Genomic DNA, 20,419 nt, shown 5'->3' with positions numbered 1-20,419 from the left:
GGTACACCAGTGGCAAACCGCCCCCGCAAACAATGACCTGGCGGTCCGCCGGCGGTTTTTGGGTGGCACGAAGTCAGCGGCTTGACGCGGTCGGACCACCGTCGGGGCACCTTCGGCAAACCGACCAACGTAAAAAAGCTGTCGGTCTGCCGGCGTTTCTTGGGTGGCAAGCCACCAGCGGCTTGCCTTTGCTGGACCACCGTTGGTACACCAGTGGCAAACCGCCCCAGCAAACAATGACCTGGCGGTCCGCCGGCGGTTTTTGGGTGGCACGAAGTCAGCGGCTTGACGCGGTCGGACCACCGTCGGGGCACCTTCGGCAAACCGACCAACGTAAAAAAGCTGTCGGTCTGCTGGCGTTTCTTGGGTGGCAAGCAACCAGCGGCTTGCCCCTGCTGGACCACCGTTGGTACACCAGTGGCAAACCGCTAGGTTTCTAATGAAACTAATAATTATAAAAATCTTAAGAAAATACATAAAAAACAATATGAGACTGCATATAGGGCTTATTTAACGAAATGCATACATTTTTTTTTATATTTCAGTTTAAAAGAATTTTAAGGATAAAATAAAAAATGAGAGATAGTGTTTAATACAATATAGTCCACGTGCAGGTGTGGTTATTTGGACATTTATAGACAACAAACAAACACGAGTTTGTGATTTCATAATCATTTGAGGAGATTTTAAATTGTTGTAGTGATTATGTCAATGTGTGAATTTGCCATGACGCGTGTGTTGTGCGCGCCGAACACGTGCCCTTTTTGGCTTGTTCGACTTCATGCGGCCCTGCAAGAACCGACAGCTGTATGACGTCAAAGTACCGCGAGAACGATTCGAGAACTCATACGAAGTGTAATTTCGTCTCGCTTTCGCGGCACTTTAACGTCATCTGTCTGTCAGTTCTAGCGGGGCCGCAGGCAGGAAGTCGAACAGCCTTCTTTCTCAATACGGATTACCATCAGGTGGGACTGACGAAGCTCCTCTTTCACGGGTTCCTTTACTGTTTTCAGGTAAGTTTATTCCCTCAAAATACAGAAATAATACACAAAACTATTATTGAAACGTAACAGAAACGCTTGTGTTGAATATTTACTTCATAGAAATGTTTTTTGTCTTCCGTAAGCATGTGGACGCTTTTCAAAAGTGATAATGTTAGGGTGACTATAGCTTTTGCATTGTTTATTAAGTTTTGGCTTTTTAAAAACCAACTTCGTGTGTTGATGAGATGATGTGATAGCTTTGTTCAGGTTGTCAATGCATTATTGGAAGTAACTTAGGCTAATTTGTTTAGCCTAAAATATGCAATGTACTGCACAGTTAAACGGTGAAAAAACTTTCATATAGCGTGAGTATTTGGTGAAAGTAGTACAAACACATGTTTTATCGTAAACATATATATACAAAAAGTTGTTATTTTATTTTAGGAGTGACCAAAATAACCTCTATAATAGAAGAAAAGCTGAAAGATTTCAAAATTTTCTGAAGGGAGCCACAGACAGATGTAAACTCAGGCAGGTTGAGAGCATATTAACTCACTTTTTTCACAACATATTACCATGCATCTTGTCATTTTTCTGCGTTTATAGCAGTTATTCTAGGAAGATTTTAACATCCAAACGTGAGTGGCACCATATGAGCAATATTAAATGAACAAGTAAACCTAAAAACATAGATTCTGTTATATTTTGTATACTTTAATTTTCTTTTCAGTGTTTCACATCCTTTTAATCAATATTGATTGCTTTGTGACAAATTGCATATTATGTTTGTAGATTTTCCATGCTGATATCCGTGCAGCAGAATTGAAGCAGACCTGTCAGAAAACATCTCTAAGGTGCTATGAATCTCATAACTAGTAAGTACAACCTTAAACTAATACATTGCTGTTTACAGGTTTAAGGTTGTGGTTTATTTATAAAGTGCATCCAATTTCATTGGTAAAAAACAATGTTATTTTGTGTATTTGGTATAATATGCAATGTGTTTGCGTGGTGTACGGTTAAAAACACATACATTTTTATAGCTTTAGATTTCCTGCCTTCCTCAAACGCATTGATTTTATACAGAACTCATCGATCTGAAATGCGCTGTGTCCCTGATTGGCCAGCTAATATGTACGTTGTGATTGGCCTGAATATGTCTGACGTCAGCCGGAAATGTGACGCTCCTGTTTGAAAGATTCGGTCACAATGCAATGCTGACAGGAGTTCATTTGTAGGCTATGAGTAAAAGTGAGAGCAATTATACAGACAGCGCATTATTAGAAAACCACGCCCACCGGGGGAAAACAATCCAACCATCTCCATTTACTTTATATTGCATTTCTGGCTTATAACCAAAAAACAAAACAATGCCTGAAAGCTGCTGCGTGACAGAGTCTACAGCTAACACGCTGAAAAACCCAGAAATAAGTTTTTAGTACCAAGCTATAAAACTCAGCCTTTAAGGAGACAAAAGTGGATCGCTGATTATGTTTCCCTACAGTGGGCAACTGGGCATAGTTCTAATTATAGTAGTACTATGACAAGTTGCCTGTATCCAGTTTTGTGTCTTTGAAACGCTAGTTTTTTTTGTTTGTGTCAACAGCTTATAAAATCTTATTTCTGGGTTTTTGGCTTGTTAGCTCAAGCCTGGTCCAACCAGACTCTCGTACATTCATTTCATTTGTACAGGGAGTCTGGCCACGCTCCATTGCAAAGTGTTACTTCCGTTAAGGAGGGTCTTCTGTTGAAGTACGACCTCTGTTCGCTGATTGGTCCTGCAGATTTTTGCAGGAGAAAACGAAACTCTACAAAGCAGTCCCAGACATTGTACTGAAGCGAAATGAAAATTAAGCGGAAGCACGTAGGAGGGCGGAGCCAGGCTATGTTAGCTCCACACCCTGTCACACAGCAGCTTTTAGGCATTGTTGTGGTATAAGCCAGAAATGACATGGAGGTTCAGGCAGCCTCACGCAATACAAAGTCATTGTTACTCATTGTTTACGCATATCGTTAACATGTACTAATACATACTTACACACCAAAGTAAATGTAAAATCATTAGTCGGACCATAATTGTACTTTAACAAAATACAATAAAAAGGCCAGGCTTTTTCACATTTTACTCCTAAATTCTCCCATGCAGTCTAAATCCTCTTCTAAGACAAGCATTCACATACACAAATACATCTTATGACCTTGTTCTTCAGTAATTAAATAATAAAATGCGCAAATGAGGTTTTGCTTGAAATAATATGAACAGCAGCAATCCTAATCCTTCTCATTTTGCTTTTCTGTTTTTGTTTATCAGGATACACATCATAAGATAACTAGAGCTTACGGCTCTGTTTAGATTCAGCCTCACTTGTGAAGACTTCAGATGACGTAAACACTCACAAAGACATTATATGATGGCATCTATAGATGGACATACACAACTGCCAAATGTAACATATTGTAATTACTGCACCAAAGCGCAACCCTACAGATTTTCAACCCACTTAATATTGTTACAAATACAATATATGTTTATATTTGAAAAAATATTCTTTAGCTAATTTTACTGATTTATTTCCATTTATTTGTCCACAATACTCTGCCAAAATGATGTTTTGCATCATCCAAATATTGTTAATGTACATTTTACAGACATTGTAACAACACAAAGTGGGTTGAAAAAGTTTCTTCTTCTAAGTGCAGTAACTACGCAAACACTAAAACCGAGAAAAAAGTTCTTAAAGTGTTTTACACCAGCCAGTCAAACTTGTTACTGCAATTTTGGCAAACACATTTCTCTGATGGGACAAAATTAAACCAGGAGACTTTGTCACAAGACAACAGATCTCACAAAGCCCATTTCAACCTTTACCTCAATTTTGACCAAATGCATAGTTACTGCGCTTTGGCTTTGTTGGCCAGTATAGTAGTATTATAGTAATGCTGGAGTGAAACCATGGTAACCATATATTTTTAAATCATGGTAATGTTTGTGGTTACTAAAATGTAGTACTATAAGCCTATGCTGTTGTAAGAGAATGTTTATTCTTTATTATTGTTGTGAAATCATGGTTGATTTTATATTTACCATGTGTTACTGCAAATGATGGTAAAATCATGGATAACTTTGCATGGGTACAGAAAGGTGTAAACTGGTTGTTTTTATTTGGAGGTCATGTTGGTTTTAATGCATGTGATAAATGTATATGCATTTGAATATTTATTCTGTTTACTGACAATAATAAATTTGCAGTTGCTGATGTAAATTGTTTATTATTGTGTGGAAAGACATTTGGTTAGCGTGATTAAACAATTATGAACCACGGACCAACCGGGCAGCTAGCAACCATTACCGGTATAAACCAGCGGACCTTTGCGGCTGCCGCTGGTGGTCCGCTGGAAAAACGATGGGTAAAACTCCGGCGAGCCGCTGGCGGCATCCGCCGGCGGACCGCCGCTCGTCCGCTGGCCTTGTGTTAGCTGGGGCAGCGGTCCAACAGCGGACCTCCGCCCTCTGCGGCTGCCGCTGGTGGTCCGATGGAAAAACGATGGGCAAAACTCCGGCGAGCCGCTGGCGGCATCCGCCGGTGGACCGCCGCTGGTCCGCTGGCCTTATGTTATCTGAGGCAGCGGTCCGACAGCGGACCTCCGTCGAAAAAGTAGCGGCTGCCGCTGGTGGTCCGCTGGAAAAACGATGGGCAAAACTCCGGCGAGCCGCTGACGGCATCCGCCAGTGGACCGCCAACTTTGCCGCTGGTGGTCCGCCGGTGGACCGCTGACCTTATGTTTGCTGGGTTTTAAAACTTATACCCGTCGAAAAACATCCGTTTTGTAATGTTTAGTTCGATGAACTTCTAAATATGAGACGCAGCCCAGCAAACATAAGGTCAGCGGTCCACCGGCGGCAAAGTTGGCGGTCCACTGGCGGATGCCGTCAGCGGCTCGCCGGAGTTTTGCCCATCGTTTTTCCAGCGGACCACCAGCGGCAGCCGCTACTTTTTCGACGGAGGTCCGCTGTCGGACCGCTGCCTCAGATAACATAAGGCCAGCGGACCAGCGGCGGTCCACCGGCGGATGCCGCCAGCGGCTCGCCGGAGTTTTGCCCATCGTTTTTCCATCGGACCACCAGCGGCAGCCGCAGAGGGCGGAGGTCCGCTGTTGGACCGCTGCCCCAGCTAACACAAGGCCAGCGGACGAGCGGCGGTCCGCCGGCGGATGCCGCCAGCGGCTCGCCGGAGTTTTACCCATCGTTTTTCCAGCGGACCACCAGCGGCAGCCGCAAAGGTCCGCTGGTTTATACCGGTAATGGTTGCTAGCTGCCCGGTTGGTCCGTGGTTCATAATTGTTTAATCACGCTAACCAAATGTCTTTCCACACAATAATAAACAATTTACATCAGCAACTGCAAATTTATTATTGTCAGTAAACAGAATAAATATTCAAATGCATATACATTTATCACATGCATTAAAACCAACATGACCTCCAAATAAAAACAACCAGTTTACACCTTTCTGTACCCATGCAAAGTTATCCATGATTTTACCATCATTTGCAGTAACACATGGTAAATATAAAATCAACCATGATTTCACAACAATAATAAAGAATAAACATTCTCTTACAACAGCATAGGCTTATAGTACTACATTTTAGTAACCACAAACATTACCATGATTTAAAAATATATGGTAACCATGGTTTCACTCCAGCATTACTATAATACTACTATACTGGCCAACAAAGCCAAAGCGCAGTAACTATGCATTTGGTCAAAATTGAGGTAAAGGTTGAAATGGGCTTTGTGAGATCTGTTGTCTTGTGACAAAGTCTCCTGGTTTAATTTTGTCCCATCAGAGAAATGTGTTTGCCAAAATTGCAGTAACAAGTTTGACTGGCTGGTGTAAAACACTTTAAGAACTTTTTTCTCGGTTTTAGTGTTTGCGTAGTTACTGCACTTAGAAGAAGAAACTTTTTCAACCCACTTTGTGTTGTTACAATGTCTGTAAAATGTACATTAACAATATTTGGATGATGCAAAACATCATTTTGGCAGAGTATTGTGGACAAATAAATGGAAATAAATCAGTAAAATTAGCTAAAGAATATTTTTTCAAATATAAACATATATTGTATTTGTAACAATATTAAGTGGGTTGAAAATCTGTAGGGTTGCGCTTTGGTGCAGTAATTACAATATGTTACATTTGGCAGTTGTGTATGTCCATCTATAGATGCCATCATATAATGTCTTTGTGAGTGTTTACATCATCTGAAGTCTTCACAAGTGAGGCTGAATCTAAACAGAGCCGTAAGCTCTAGTTATCTTATGATGTGTATCCTGATAAACAAAAACAGAAAAGCAAAATGAGAAGGATTAGGATTGCTGCTGTTCATATTATTTCAAGCAAAACCTCATTTGCGCATTTTATTATTTAATTACTGAAGAACAAGGTCATAAGATGTATTTGTGTATGTGAATGCTTGTCTTAGAAGAGGATTTAGACTGCATGGGAGAATTTAGGAGTAAAATGTGAAAAAGCCTGGCCTTTTTATTGTATTTTGTTAAAGTACAATTATGGTCCGACTAATGATTTTACATTTACTTTGGTGTGTAAGTATGTATTAGTACATGTTAACGATATGCGTAAACAATGAGTAACAATGACTTTGTATTGCGTGAGGCTGCCTGAACCTCCATGTCATTTCTGGCTTATACCACAACAATGCCTAAAAGCTGCTGTGTGACAGGGTGTGGAGCTAACATAGCCTGGCTCCGCCCTCCTACGTGCTTCCGCTTAATTTTCATTTCGCTTCAGTACAATGTCTGGGACTGCTTTGTAGAGTTTCGTTTTCTCCTGCAAAAATCTGCAGGACCAATCAGCGAACAGAGGTCGTACTTCAACAGAAGACCCTCCTTAACGGAAGTAACACTTTGCAATGGAGCGTGGCCAGACTCCCTGTACAAATGAAATGAATGTACGAGAGTCTGGTTGGACCAGGCTTGAGCTAACAAGCCAAAAACCCAGAAATAAGATTTTATAAGCTGTTGACACAAACAAAAAAAACTAGCGTTTCAAAGACACAAAACTGGATACAGGCAACTTGTCATAGTACTACTATAATTAGAACTATGCCCAGTTGCCCACTGTAGGGAAACATAATCAGCGATCCACTTTTGTCTCCTTAAAGGCTGAGTTTTATAGCTTGGTACTAAAAACTTATTTCTGGGTTTTTCAGCGTGTTAGCTGTAGACTCTGTCACGCAGCAGCTTTCAGGCATTGTTTTGTTTTTTGGTTATAAGCCAGAAATGCAATATAAAGTAAATGGAGATGGTTGGATTGTTTTCCCCCGGTGGGCGTGGTTTTCTAATAATGCGCTGTCTGTATAATTGCTCTCACTTTTACTCATAGCCTACAAATGAACTCCTGTCAGCATTGCATTGTGACCGAATCTTTCAAACAGGAGCGTCACATTTCCGGCTGACGTCAGACATATTCAGGCCAATCACAACGTACATATTAGCTGGCCAATCAGGGACACAGCGCATTTCAGATCGATGAGTTCTGTATAAAATCAATGCGTTTGAGGAAGGCAGGAAATCTAAAGCTATAAAAATGTATGTGTTTTTAACCGTACACCACGCAAACACATTGCATATTATACCAAATACACAAAATAACATTGTTTTTTACCAATGAAATTGGATGCACTTTATAAATAAACCACAACCTTAAACCTGTAAACAGCAATGTATTAGTTTAAGGTTGTACTTACTAGTTATGAGATTCATAGCACCTTAGAGATGTTTTCTGACAGGTCTGCTTCAATTCTGCTGCACGGATATCAGCATGGAAAATCTACAAACATAATATGCAATTTGTCACAAAGCAATCAATATTGATTAAAAGGATGTGAAACACTGAAAAGAAAATTAAAGTATACAAAATATAACAGAATCTATGTTTTTAGGTTTACTTGTTCATTTAATATTGCTCATATGGTGGCACTCACGTTTGGATGTTAAAATCTTCCTAGAATAACTGCTATAAACGCAGAAAAATGACAAGATGCATGGTAATATGTTGTGAAAAAAGTGAGTTAATATGCTCTGAACCTGCCTGAGTTTACATCTGTCTGTGGCTCCCTTCAGAAAATTTTGAAATCTTTCAGCTTTTCTTCTATTATAGAGGTTATTTTGGTCACTCCTAAAATAAAATAACAACTTTTTGTATATATATGTTTACGATAAAACATTTGTTTGTACTACTTTCACCAAATACGCTATATGAAAGTTTTTTCACCGTTTAACTGTGCAGTACATTGCATATTTTAGGCTAAACAAATTAGCCTAAGTTACTTCCAATAATGCATTGACAACCTGAACAAAGCTATCACATCATCTCATCAACACACGAAGTTGGTTTTTAAAAAGCCAAAACTTAATAAACAATGCAAAAGCTATAGTCACCCTAACATTATCACTTTTGAAAAGCGTCCACATGCTTACGGAAGACAAAAAACATTTCTATGAAGTAAATATTCAACACAAGCGTTTCTGTTACGTTTCAATAATAGTTTTGTGTATTATTTCTGTATTTTGAGGGAATAAACTTACCTGAAAACAGTAAAGGAACCCGTGAAAGAGGAGCTTCGTCAGTCCCACCTGATGGTAATCCGTATTGAGAAAGAAGGCTGTTCGACTTCCTGCCTGCGGCCCCGCTAGAACTGACAGACAGATGACGTTAAAGTGCCGCGAAAGCGAGACGAAATTACACTTCGTATGAGTTCTCGAATCGTTCTCGCGGTACTTTGACGTCATACAGCTGTCGGTTCTTGCAGGGCCGCATGAAGTCGAACAAGCCAAAAAGGGCACGTGTTCGGCGCGCACAACACACGCGTCATGGCAAATTCACACATTGACATAATCACTACAACAATTTAAAATCTCCTCAAATGATTATGAAATCACAAACTCGTGTTTGTTTGTTGTCTATAAATGTCCAAATAACCACACCTGCACGTGGACTATATTGTATTAAACACTATCTCTCATTTTTTATTTTATCCTTAAAATTCTTTTAAACTGAAATATAAAAAAAAATGTATGCATTTCGTTAAATAAGCCCTATATGCAGTCTCATATTGTTTTTCATGTATTTTCTTAAGATTTTTATAATTCTTAGTTTCAGTAGAAACCTAGCAGTTTGCCACTGGTGTACCAACGGTGGTCCAGCAGGGGCAAGCCGCTGGTGGCTTGCCACCCAAGAAACGCCAGCAGACCGACAGCTTTTTTACGTTGGTCGGTTTGCCGAAGGTGCCCCGACGGTGGTCCGACCGCGTCAAGCCGCTGACTTCGTGCCACCCAAAAACCGCCGGCGGACCGCCAGGTCATTGTTTGCTGGGGCGGCTTGCCACTGGTGTACCAACGGTGGTCCAGCAAAGGCAAGCCGCTGGTGGCTTGCCACCCAAGAAACGCCGGCAGACCGACAGCTTTTTTACGTTGGTCGGTTTGCCGAAGGTGCCCCGACGGTGGTCCGACCGCGTCAAGCCGCTGACTTCGTGCCACCCAAAAACCGCCGGCGGACCGACAGGTCATTGTTTGCTGGGGCGATATGCCACTGGTGTACCAACGGTGGTCCAGCAGGGGCAAGCCGCTGGTGGCTTGCCACCCAAGAAACGCCGGCAGACCGACAGCTTTTTTACGTTGGTCGGTTTGCCGAAGGTGCCCCGACGGTGGTCCGACCGCGTCAAGCCGCTGACTTCGTGCCGCCCAAAAACCGCCGGCGGACCGCCAGGTCATTGTTTGCTGGGAATGTATTTAAAACCGAGTGGTTATCTATTATGGTCGGTGTTCACTTTCAAATGATAGCAAAGAGATTCCTGAAATAATATCATCAGGTCTTTCTGTATCTAAAGTGAACCCATTATTCCTTTAGTGTGCACGTCTAATATGCGCGTGCTTGTCTGCACGAGCTTACCGCCTTCTTCACGAGTACCCGCTTTATCTTGTGCTCAGGAAAAGTCGTTAATTAAAAAAATAACGGTCCTTTCGATTTTACCTCAGAGACTAACATTATTTTAGCGGTTCTTTTGTCTCTTTCTTGATTTGGTAACTTAAATATGTGAGAAGAAATATATATACATACGAGTGATTTCTAATCGATTTGAGGAGAATTTGAGGAGAATATAATGTTAGAAACTTTTTATTGTTGTAAAAACGGATACCCGAATAACTGTGGTAAGATCTTTTAACCTATAAAGTGACTGATTTTTTTGTCATTGCGTTTTAACTTCAGAGTATAACATTCTAGCGATTTCTTTTTTGTTTCTTCATTAGTAGCTTAAATATGTGAAAACGAAAATATATTTTAATTATTTCCATGAAGAGAATATGAAGTTAGAAGCTTTTGATTATTGTAAAAACTGAGAGAGAGATGCTGATTGTTGTTACTTAATAATGGAGAGGCGGCTGCTGTAAGGTCTGTTCAACTAAAGTGAATTAAATGTTTATATATTTTCAATAAATATCTGTTTTAAGTCTTCTTTATTGTGTTGAAGACACTGGTTATTTATATATTTGATAAAATATAGTGTTATCTAAATACATAATATGTGATGTGTTGAGGTATTTTTATATAAAATAACCTGTGTTATATAATGGTACAATGTTTAAATATACATTTTTTCCAGTAATAGCATAATTTATTTATTATAGATTTTGTATTAAATAAATTATTTTATTCCTCCTTATATGAAAATGTGTTTTACTTATTTTAGATAGATATGATAGATAAAAACACAGCATGGGATGTACTAATAGACGTGCCGTACTTTTGTAAGCCTTTACTTCTTCACTGAGGCTGGAGTCTTGAGCTCTGCGCGCTCTGTCAGTGCGTGTACGGAGCCGCGGCAACGCGCCCTCGCGCCCTGGTGAGATCATTTTTCACTCCATGTCAACTGTGCATTTTCCAAGGTTTGTTTTTGGTTAGCCAGGAAAGTTTTCTTTACAGAAATAGAACGTTATTTTTAGGTTATTTTAACGTTTTCCTAACGTTATTGTAACGTTTTCCTAACGTTAGGAAAACGTTAAAATAACCTAAAAATAACGTTCTATTTCTGTAAAGAAAACTTTCCTGGCTAACCAAAAACAAACCTTGGAAAATAACGTTATGGGAACAAAAAACTAACGTTAGGGGAACGTTTTGGGAACCAAAAATTGTTAGCTGGGTAGATTCTCATTCCAAATGGTTGGACATTTATCCTGTAACAACTTCACAAACTACCATCATGAAAATGAGACTGTGTTTTTAGCACACATGGATTGCCTAAAATGATAGTGACCCCCGTTTCAAATCTCGACCTTTCCTTGATGAGAGCACCCATGACACAATCTTCAGGAGTCTAACTGAGAGAATTCTGGATGATTGTTCAGACTGTTCAGGTATTTGATTGTTTTAATATTAATATAATGAAATAAACTGTCGTGTAAATCAGTTTAATTAAAGTCAGTATTTACTATAGTATCCTCTAGCATTAACTATAGTTAACTCATCAACTGGAGTAAATAGTATAGTAAATGTTTGTATTTACTCTAGTAAAGCCATAGTAAAATGTAGTATGCTGTAGAAAATGTTAGTGTGAGAGTGCAGAAATACACAAGTTTACTGTTAACAGAGTAACTTACACAGACAACACACAATACTGTTTCACATCAACCAGTTTCTCTTTTTGACTGGCGTACTTTATTTAAACAGAAACATCTGGGCTGCGTTCAGCCCCGACAAAACGTTGCACAACGTTTATTAAATGTTGGATATTATATAAGGATATTATCTAAAAATGGCGGATGTGGCTGCAACCCAGGGGCTCATGCTCGTAGTTTTAAACGGTCTCGTCTAAAACCAGAGATCTATACGACGACTGATGGCAAAGTAATAGTGGAGGATGAGTTGTTAAACTTCCTTGCTGTGAAAATTAAGACTCTAAGCCAGGATGAGATTGTCTTATTGGCCACAAACACGTTCGACTCTGAGGAAATTGAAGCCTCTAAGAAAGTTTTGTTTGAGCTCTGTCCGGGAACCTCGCAGAGATGTGTTGCGTATAAAGGGCAGCACAGAAACGCCAACAACATAAAACTCTGCCTTAAAGTACTGAATGAATGTGGGTCTGATATCCCTAGATTTGTTTCTTATTACTTGGATGAGCTCCCTCCGGTGACATTCTCGAGTTTAGATGTCTCCTGTTTGCTTCGGAGAATGGAGCAGCTCTGTGCGGAAGTGGGAACTCTAAAACACGTAACCCAGCTCCAGACGGGTGTATGTGAACAAGTTCGTGCTGAAGCTGTGGAAATCAACCACAGGGTATCTGTTCTTGTAATGACTTGTAAAGACGGAAGCAAACGCAGGTGTAAAAATGAAACAATGTTTATTAAATATAAACAAAGAGAGAGTATTCAAAGTCAAATGCGGAAGTAATCCAGTCCGGTGTTGTTGTTGGCAATGGTGACGATGACTACGGTGGAAGTTGGTGTTTTGAGTGCGACGTTGGTGGAGTGGTGAACAGTGGTGAAATCCAGGCTGACACGGAACATCCACACGAAGACGACGACGACAATACACATCCAACTGAAACACGTAATCCAAAGCACAGGGAACAACCAAGCAACACGGAGACTGAGCAAACAATAGAATCTGGCAGGGAACAGAAAGTCAGGTGAGTTTTTATGGAGATGATGTAATGATGAACAGCTGGAGCGAGACAATCAACACACAGGTGAAAGGGATCGCTCTAACGAGCACATGGCAGGGTAAGTGAACAACACACACACACAAACATGACACGGAGGAAAACAATGGATTTTCCTACCGTGACAGTACCCTCCCCCCTAGGAACGCCCCTCGGCGTTCCCAGCCTGCTTTACCTGTTGATTGAACTCATCAATAAGGCGGTGATCCAGTATGTCCCGAGCAGGAACCCACCTTCTCTCCTCCGGACCGTAACCTTCCCAATCCACCAAGTACTGAAATCCGCGTCCCCTCCGTCTGGAGTCCAGAATACGGTTAACCGAATAAGTGGTCTCCCCATTAACGATACGAGGCGGAGGGGGAACCGGGGTATGCGGATTAAGACGGGAAGAAATCACCGGTTTAATTTTGGAGACATGAAAGACGGGGTGAACCCTCCTGTACGCAGGAGGAAGGCTAAGACGCACTGTTACCGGATTAATGATTTTGGTAACAGAAAACGGGCCAATAAATTTGGGAGCAAGTTTATTCGAGACGGAACGCATCGGAATATTCTGGGTAGAAAGCCACACTCTTTGACCGACGACGTATCGGGGAGGCTTCGACCGGTGGCGATCGGCCTTGGCCTTGGTGCGTGACCTTGCCTGGAGCAGAGCTCTGCGAGCTCTGATCCAGGTGCGGTGGCACCTCTGGACTAGTGCGTTTGCGGAGGGAACCGACACCTCGGATTCAGTACTGACAAAATTAGGTGGTTGGTACCCTAAACTACACTTAAATGGAGACATGCCCGTAGATGACACCGGCAGAGAATTGTGTGCGTACTCCACAATTGAGAGTTGCTGACACCAGGACGAAGGATTCTTGGAAACCAGACATCGCAACACCCTTTCGACGTCCTGATTGGCTCGCTCGGTTTGACCGTTGCTCTGGGGATGAAACCCGGATGAAAGACTAACAGTCGCCCCTAGCAATTTGCAGAACTCTCGCCAAAATTTGGACACAAACTGGGGACCCCTGTCAGAGACCACGTCTGTCGGGAGGCCATGTATTCGGAAGACGTGGTCAATGACAGCTACCGCTGTTTCCTTGGCTGATGGTAATTTGGGCAAGGGAATGAAATGGGTCGCCTTCGAGAACCGGTCCACTACGGTCAAAATCACCGTATTACCCTTAGAGGGTGGGAGGGCGGTAATAAAATCTAGCGAAATGTGGGACCAGGGTCTCGAAGGGACAGACAGCGGTAAAAGTAACCCATCTGGAGGACGATTGGAAGTCTTACCAACGGCACAAACCGAACAAGCCAAGACGAAGTCGTGGACGTCACGAGCCATACCAGGCCACCAAAATCGTTGCTTGACTAGAAACCTAGTTCTACTAACCCCTGGGTGACAAGCAACACTGGAACTATGACCCCACTGGAGAACGTCTGACCGTAACCCTTCCGGCACAAATAAACGGTTCGGTGGGCAGCGAGCCGGGGGCGTTACCCCTTCTAAGGCTGTCAAAACCTTCGATTCGACCTCCCATCTGAGCGCAGAGATAATGATTTTCTCTGGTAAAATAGGCTCGGGAGTAGCAGTACGATCGGAACGCTCAAAAAGACGGGATAAAGCATCGGGTTTGATGTTTTTGGAACCCGGCCGGTAAGAAAGAGTAAAATCGAAACGTCCGAAAAACAATGCCCACCGAGCCTGCCTGGAGTTAAGTCTTTTGGCAGTTCTAATGTATTCGAGATTCTTATGGTCCGTCCATACAATGAAAGGTACACCCGACCCCTCAAGCCAGTGACGCCATTCTTCCAGTGCTAGCTTGACCGCCAACAACTCTCGATTGCCAATGTCATAATTAACTTCCGCAGGAGATAAACGATGGGAAAAATACGCGAAAGGATGAACCTTTCCGTCTGAGGATGCGCGCTGGGACAACACTGCTCCTACCCCCACCTCTGACGCGTCGACCTCCACTATGAATTGACGTGAACGATCAGGGGTTACAAGAATGGGAGCTGAAACAAAGCAGCTTTTCAGTTTGGCAAACGCAGCCTCAGCTGCGTCTGACCACCTGAACGTCAAACCAGGGGAAGCCAAAGCGGTCAGAGGTGCGGCTAGTTGGCTGAAATTGCGAATGAAACGCCGGTAAAAATTGGCGAACCCCAGAAATCTCTGCAGGGCCTTGCGAGACTCTGGGGATGGCCAATCTACCACAGCCTTAACTTTCTCAGGATCCATGCGAACACCCTCAGTCGAAATGATGTGTCCTAAAAAAGAAACAGACTGTGCATGAAAAACGCATTTTTCCGCCTTGACAAAAAGCCCATTCTCTAACAACCGCAGAAGCACTCGTCGTACGTGTTGCAAATGTTCCTGGAGAGACGAAGAAAAAATCAATATGTCATCCAGGTAAACATATATGAACTGGTCTACCATGTCTCGCAACACGTCATTAACGAGTGCTTGGAAGACTGCCGGCGAGTTCGTGAGACCGAAAGGCATCACGCAGTACTCAAAATGGCCACGAGGGGTGTTAAACGCAGTCTTCCATTCATCCCCCTTCCTGATGCGAACCAAATGATATGCATTACGTAAGTCCAATTTAGTGAAAACGGACGCTCCCTGCAACCTCTCGACAGCTGAAGACATCAACGGCAAAGGATAAGTATTCTTTACCGTGATGTTGTTCAACCCTCGGTAGTCAATACAAGGTCGCAAGGATCCGTCCTTTTTCCCCACAAAAAAGAACCCCGCCCCCGCTGGAGATGAGGAAGGGCGAATGAACCCCGTTGCCAGAGAATCAGAAATATATTTCTCCATGGCCTCCATCTCCGGAACAGACAGAGAGTATAACTTGCCCTTAGGCGGAAACGTACCTGGCAATAAGTCTATCGCACAGTCATAGGGACGATGAGGAGGAAGAGAATCAGCCCGCGACTTACTGAACACCTCCTTCAGGTCATGGTACTCCGCGGGCACGGTAGACAAATCCACTGCTTTCCCCTGAAACACAGACTCAGACACAGAAACACAAGCAGAGACAAGACAGGACTTATGACACTCCTCGCTCCAGCTGGTAACAGAACCCAGTTTCCAGTCAATTCTTGGGTTATGGGAATGAAGCCACGGATGACCAAGAACTATGGGAGAGAGAGCAGTGTCAGTAATAAAAAATGAAATAGTCTCTGTGTGGTTTCCGGAAGTGATGAGTGTGATAGGTGCTGTGGTGTACTTGATAGTGGGTAACTGATGTCCATTGAGGGCGAAGGGCGCAATCTGGTGGGTGAGTGCAGTGAAAGGTAACTTGAGCTTACGTGCTAGTGAGCTGTCGATGAAGTTGCCCTCCGCCCCCGAATCCAGAAGTGCGTGCCCCGAGTGTGACATAGTGGACCACCGTAGTCTCACCAGAAGGAGAGTGGATGTAGTAGAGGTCTTCTGTGCGGAGATCCTGCCCGATAGTAGCCTCTGTTTTACTATCGGGCTTGGTCTTTTACCGGGCACCTCTGACATTGGTGACCCGACTCACCACAGTATAGGCAAAGACCCAAGGATCTCCGCCGATTCCTCTCCTTCCAGGGTAACCGAGCTCGACCCACCTGCATGGGTTCCGGATCTGAGAGACCACCGGCGGAAACTTCGATGGGAGGATCCGTGGACTCCGCTTGACGTAGGGGCAGAACTTGAGTCTTCCTTCTGGCAACTGTAGACAGGCGTGCGTCAACCCGGATCGCCAAGTCCACCAGACCGTTGAGCGACTTCGGTAATTCCGCCGTGATGATCTCTCGATGGATCCGATCCGCCAACCCATGCAGGAAATGGTCCCACTGCGCTTCCTCGTTCCACCTGCACTCCGCCGCCAGGGTACGGAACTCGATGGCATAGTCCGAGACCGACCGCTCCCCCTGCTGGAGATCCGTGAGGAGCCGGGCGGCCTCCCTCCCGGCGACGGAGCGATCGAAAACCCTCTTCATTTCTTCGGAAAGCGAGGCGAACGAGGAACAACAGCTGTCGTGGTTTTCCCATACCGCCGTCCCCCAGAGGGCAGCGTTGCCCGAGAGCAGTGAGAGCGTGAACGCCACTTTGGTCTCCTCGAGCGAGAATGTCCGGGGCTGTTGGGCGAAATGTAGAGAACAATGAGAGAGAAAAGTGCGACAGTAGTTGGGCTCACCGGCATATTTCTCCGGGATCGGCAGTCTCGGTTCCTGGATGAAACTACCCCCTGGAGGTGAAGATGGTGCGGGCGGCATGGGTGGCGCAGTGGGAGGCGTGATGTTCGGAGATCGCTGAGAGAGCTCGGAAACCTTCGCCACCATTGCCTGGACGGCCTTCCGCATGTCCTCGATGGTTTGATCCTGATGATCCATACGAGCCAGAGATCGCTGGAGAAACTCTTCCAACCCGGAGATCGGCTGGCCACCTGCTGCTTCCATGTTGGCCAGATTCTTCTGTAATGACTTGTAAAGACGGAAGCAAACGCAGGTGTAAAAATGAAACAATGTTTATTAAATATAAACCAAGAGAGAGTATTCAAAGTCAAATGCGGAAGTAATCCAGTCCGGTGTTGTTGTTGGCAATGGTGACGATGACTACGGTGGAAGTTGGTGTTTTGAGTGCGACGTTGGTGGAGTGGTGAACAGTGGTGAAATCCAGGCTGACACGGAACATCCACACGAAGACGACGACGACAATACACATCCAACTGAAACACGTAATCCAAAGCACAGGGAACAACCAAGCAACACGGAGACTGAGCAAACAATAGAATCTGGCAGGGAACAGAAAGTCAGGTGAGTTTTTATGGAGATGATGTAATGATGAACAGCTGGAGCGAGACAATCAACACACAGGTGAAAGGGATCGCTCTAACGAGCACATGGCGGGGTAAGTGAACAACACACACACACAAACATGACACGGAGGAAAACAATGGATTTTCCTACCGTGACAGTTCTGGAGTGCCGATCTGGCAACCCGATTGCTAGTGCTGTAGCTGGGATCTCTCCAGGATTAAAGAAGGCTGTTTACCATGGCCCGGGAAACCCTAAGGAGCCGACGCCGGGGGTGCGAGGTGGCGAACATGCGCTGACTGTGGAGCAGGGAGTTGGAGGTGTGGCGGACCTGCACCGAATGGGAGACTTATTAGCGCTCTGTCCTGAACCGGTGCAGTGCAGCCGCGATGGGACTGTTGCGGTGGATGCAGCTACGGGGAAGGATCCTGCCGGGTCAGTGTTATCCACTGGCTCTCCAAGTTGGAGTAAAGTAGTGAGAAACGGACGGGCTAGGCAGAAGACAAAGTCAGCTGCTACAGCCTTGGTGGGCATGCGATTACCGCGGGACGTAAAAAATCTGGTCCCGCTTCTATCATCGGTACTGGAGCCGTGAGTACTATTAAAACTGTGAAGACCAAAATGGTGAGTGTTTTTGCAACAAAATTTTCACCAGAACTTGATGCTGACACACTTGCTGATTATCTTAAAAGTAAACTTAATAGAGTGGTGACCTGCCAAAAAATAGACAATGTACGTAGCAGGGTTGGCTCTTTTAAAGTGACTGCTGAATGTAATGATATTGGTGAAATGTACATTCCTGAACTCTGGCCAGAAGGAGCTCTAATAAGGCGTTATTATGAGCCACGTAAGGCCGGTGTTGTTGGTTTATGTCGTGTGCCGTCCGAAAGGGAGGCAAATGGGCCCTCTGGTGGTAACCCGTTGGCATGAACATGTCAATTCGGCTACTGTCTTACAACTGCCGTGGCCTGCGCTTGGGGCAGAGCACAGGGGATAAAGCACGACGTGCTGTGGTGGACAGTTTGCTCGCAGAATGTGACATTTTATGTTTACAGGAGACCTTTATTGCTAAACAAGATTTAGAGAAACTGAACACTCTTAATGAAAACTTTCTTGGAGTAGGAGAGTCAACGACTGATTTTAGCAAGGCTATAGTCAGAGGCAGAATCCCAGGAGGGGTGGCTGTGCTCTGGAATAAAAAGCTTGATGCTGTGATAAAGCCGATCAGGCTTGACGTTGACTGGTGTATTGGTATACAATATACTTATAAATGTAATAATTTTGTCATTTTAAATGTTTATACTCCATATGAGTGTCGTGAAAATGAGGTTGAATATTTAAATAGATTGGCTTTTATAAATGCTTTTATTCAAGATAATAGTATCTGCAATGTATATGTTGTTGGGGATATGAATGCTGATATCAATGACAGTAACTCATTATTTGCCAAGCATCTGATCTGCTTTAGTCAAGACAATAACTTCACTTTATCAAGTAGAGTACTGTTGCCCGCAGATAGTTATACATACATAAGTGAAGCCTGGCACACAACATCATGGCTTGACCATTGTTTTAGTACAGCTGATGGGCATGCAGCCATAGAGAATATGGGTATTAAATATGGGGTCACAATAACAGATCATATACCTTTGGCCCTCACAATTAACACTGAAGAATTACCATCTGTAGTTAGTAACAACAATGCTATCAGTGGTAATGTGAGTACTAAATTAGACTGGTCAACTCTTTCTGAAGAGGATCTTCTGGCTTATTAAACTAATACAGACCATTATTTAAGTAATTTCTGTCTTCCTAGAGAAGCTATTATGTGTAAGGATGTAAATTGTCAGAGTGAGGTGCACAAGAGTAATCTATGTGCCATGTATGATGATGTTGTGGCTGCTCTGTTGGAGGCTGGTAAACCTCTTCAAAAACATAGGAAAAACAGGGCCTTTAATATTGGACCAGGATGGAATGAGCATGTAGCACCATATCACACTGAAGCTCGGGAAGCTTACAGGCTTTGGGACCTGGCTGGGAGACCTAGGCAGGGCCCCGAGCTTGAGAGTAAAAAGCTTGCAAATGCCAGATATAAGTATGCTGTTCGTTTTATATCTAGAAATGAGCAAATGATGAGGGCTGATTCTATGGCTAGTAAAATGATGAGCAACAATATTACTGATTTTTGGAAAGAGGTGAGGTCCCTTAATAACTGTAAATCTTTCCTTCCTTGCACTGTTGAAGGAGTCTCCGGAGAAGATAATGTCGCTGAAATATGGAGACAGCACTATAGCTCCATTTTTAATTGTTTAAAGCATGATCCACACGTGGAGGACACTGTTATCAGTAATGATTTTAAAAGTATTTTGACACATGAGGTATTTGATGCCATATGGAAATTACCTAACAATAAAGCATGTGGTAGGGATTCAATAACTGCAGAGCATCCGAAAAATGCCAGTCTTAGGCTTGCTCCCCTCCTAGCAATCAACTTCACTGGTTTGTTGACCCATGGCATACTACCAGATTCTATTTGGCTACAGCCTTGACACATCTGTTTGCTTGATAGTTATTTATATTTACATGTTTACATTTCTGAAGTTAAGGTAGTTATTTACAGTATATTACATACATACATGACTGCAATGTTAATGTTCAAAGTCATTTAGTTTTACATTCATGCAGTGCATGCAACACTGTATGGAAGTTATTTACAGTATATTTAAATACATTACTGCATTGTAAATGTTCAAAGCCACATGTTTACATTCCTGCAGTGCATGCAACACTGAATAAAGGTTAATTACAGTATATTTACATTGATTACTGCATTGCAAATGTTCAAAGTCATTTATATTTACATGTTTACACTCCTGCAGTGCATGCAACACTAAATAAAAGTTATTTACAGTATA

At 43.2% G+C, this 20,419-nt stretch overlaps 1 protein-coding gene and 2 long non-coding RNA genes across 3 annotated transcripts in view; 1 reads left to right on the top strand and 2 right to left on the bottom strand.

Moving 5' to 3' along the window:
* The window catches only part of LOC129438994 (protein NLRC3-like), a 469,470-nt gene that overhangs the window by 33,245 nt on the left and 415,806 nt on the right, over positions 1-20,419 (bottom strand). The window lies entirely within an intron of this gene.
* Positions 893-4,226, top strand: LOC141361575 (uncharacterized). Its single transcript, XR_012367701.1, has 3 exons — positions 893-1,013; positions 1,776-1,858; positions 3,295-4,226. It is a non-coding gene; the product is annotated as an uncharacterized lncRNA (long non-coding RNA).
* LOC141361593 (uncharacterized) lies at positions 5,387-9,395 on the bottom strand. The gene is made up of 3 exons (XR_012367735.1): positions 8,599-9,395; positions 7,758-7,840; positions 5,387-6,321 (listed from the first exon to the last, which is right to left on the bottom strand). It is a non-coding gene; the product is annotated as an uncharacterized lncRNA (long non-coding RNA).

The sequence above is a fragment of the Misgurnus anguillicaudatus genome, chromosome 24, assembly GCF_027580225.2.
Source record: "Misgurnus anguillicaudatus chromosome 24, ASM2758022v2, whole genome shotgun sequence".
NCBI lineage: Eukaryota > Metazoa > Chordata > Actinopteri > Cypriniformes > Cobitidae > Misgurnus > Misgurnus anguillicaudatus.
Note: the sequence above shows the minus strand (reverse complement) of the source record. Positions and strands in the feature narration are given on the sequence as shown.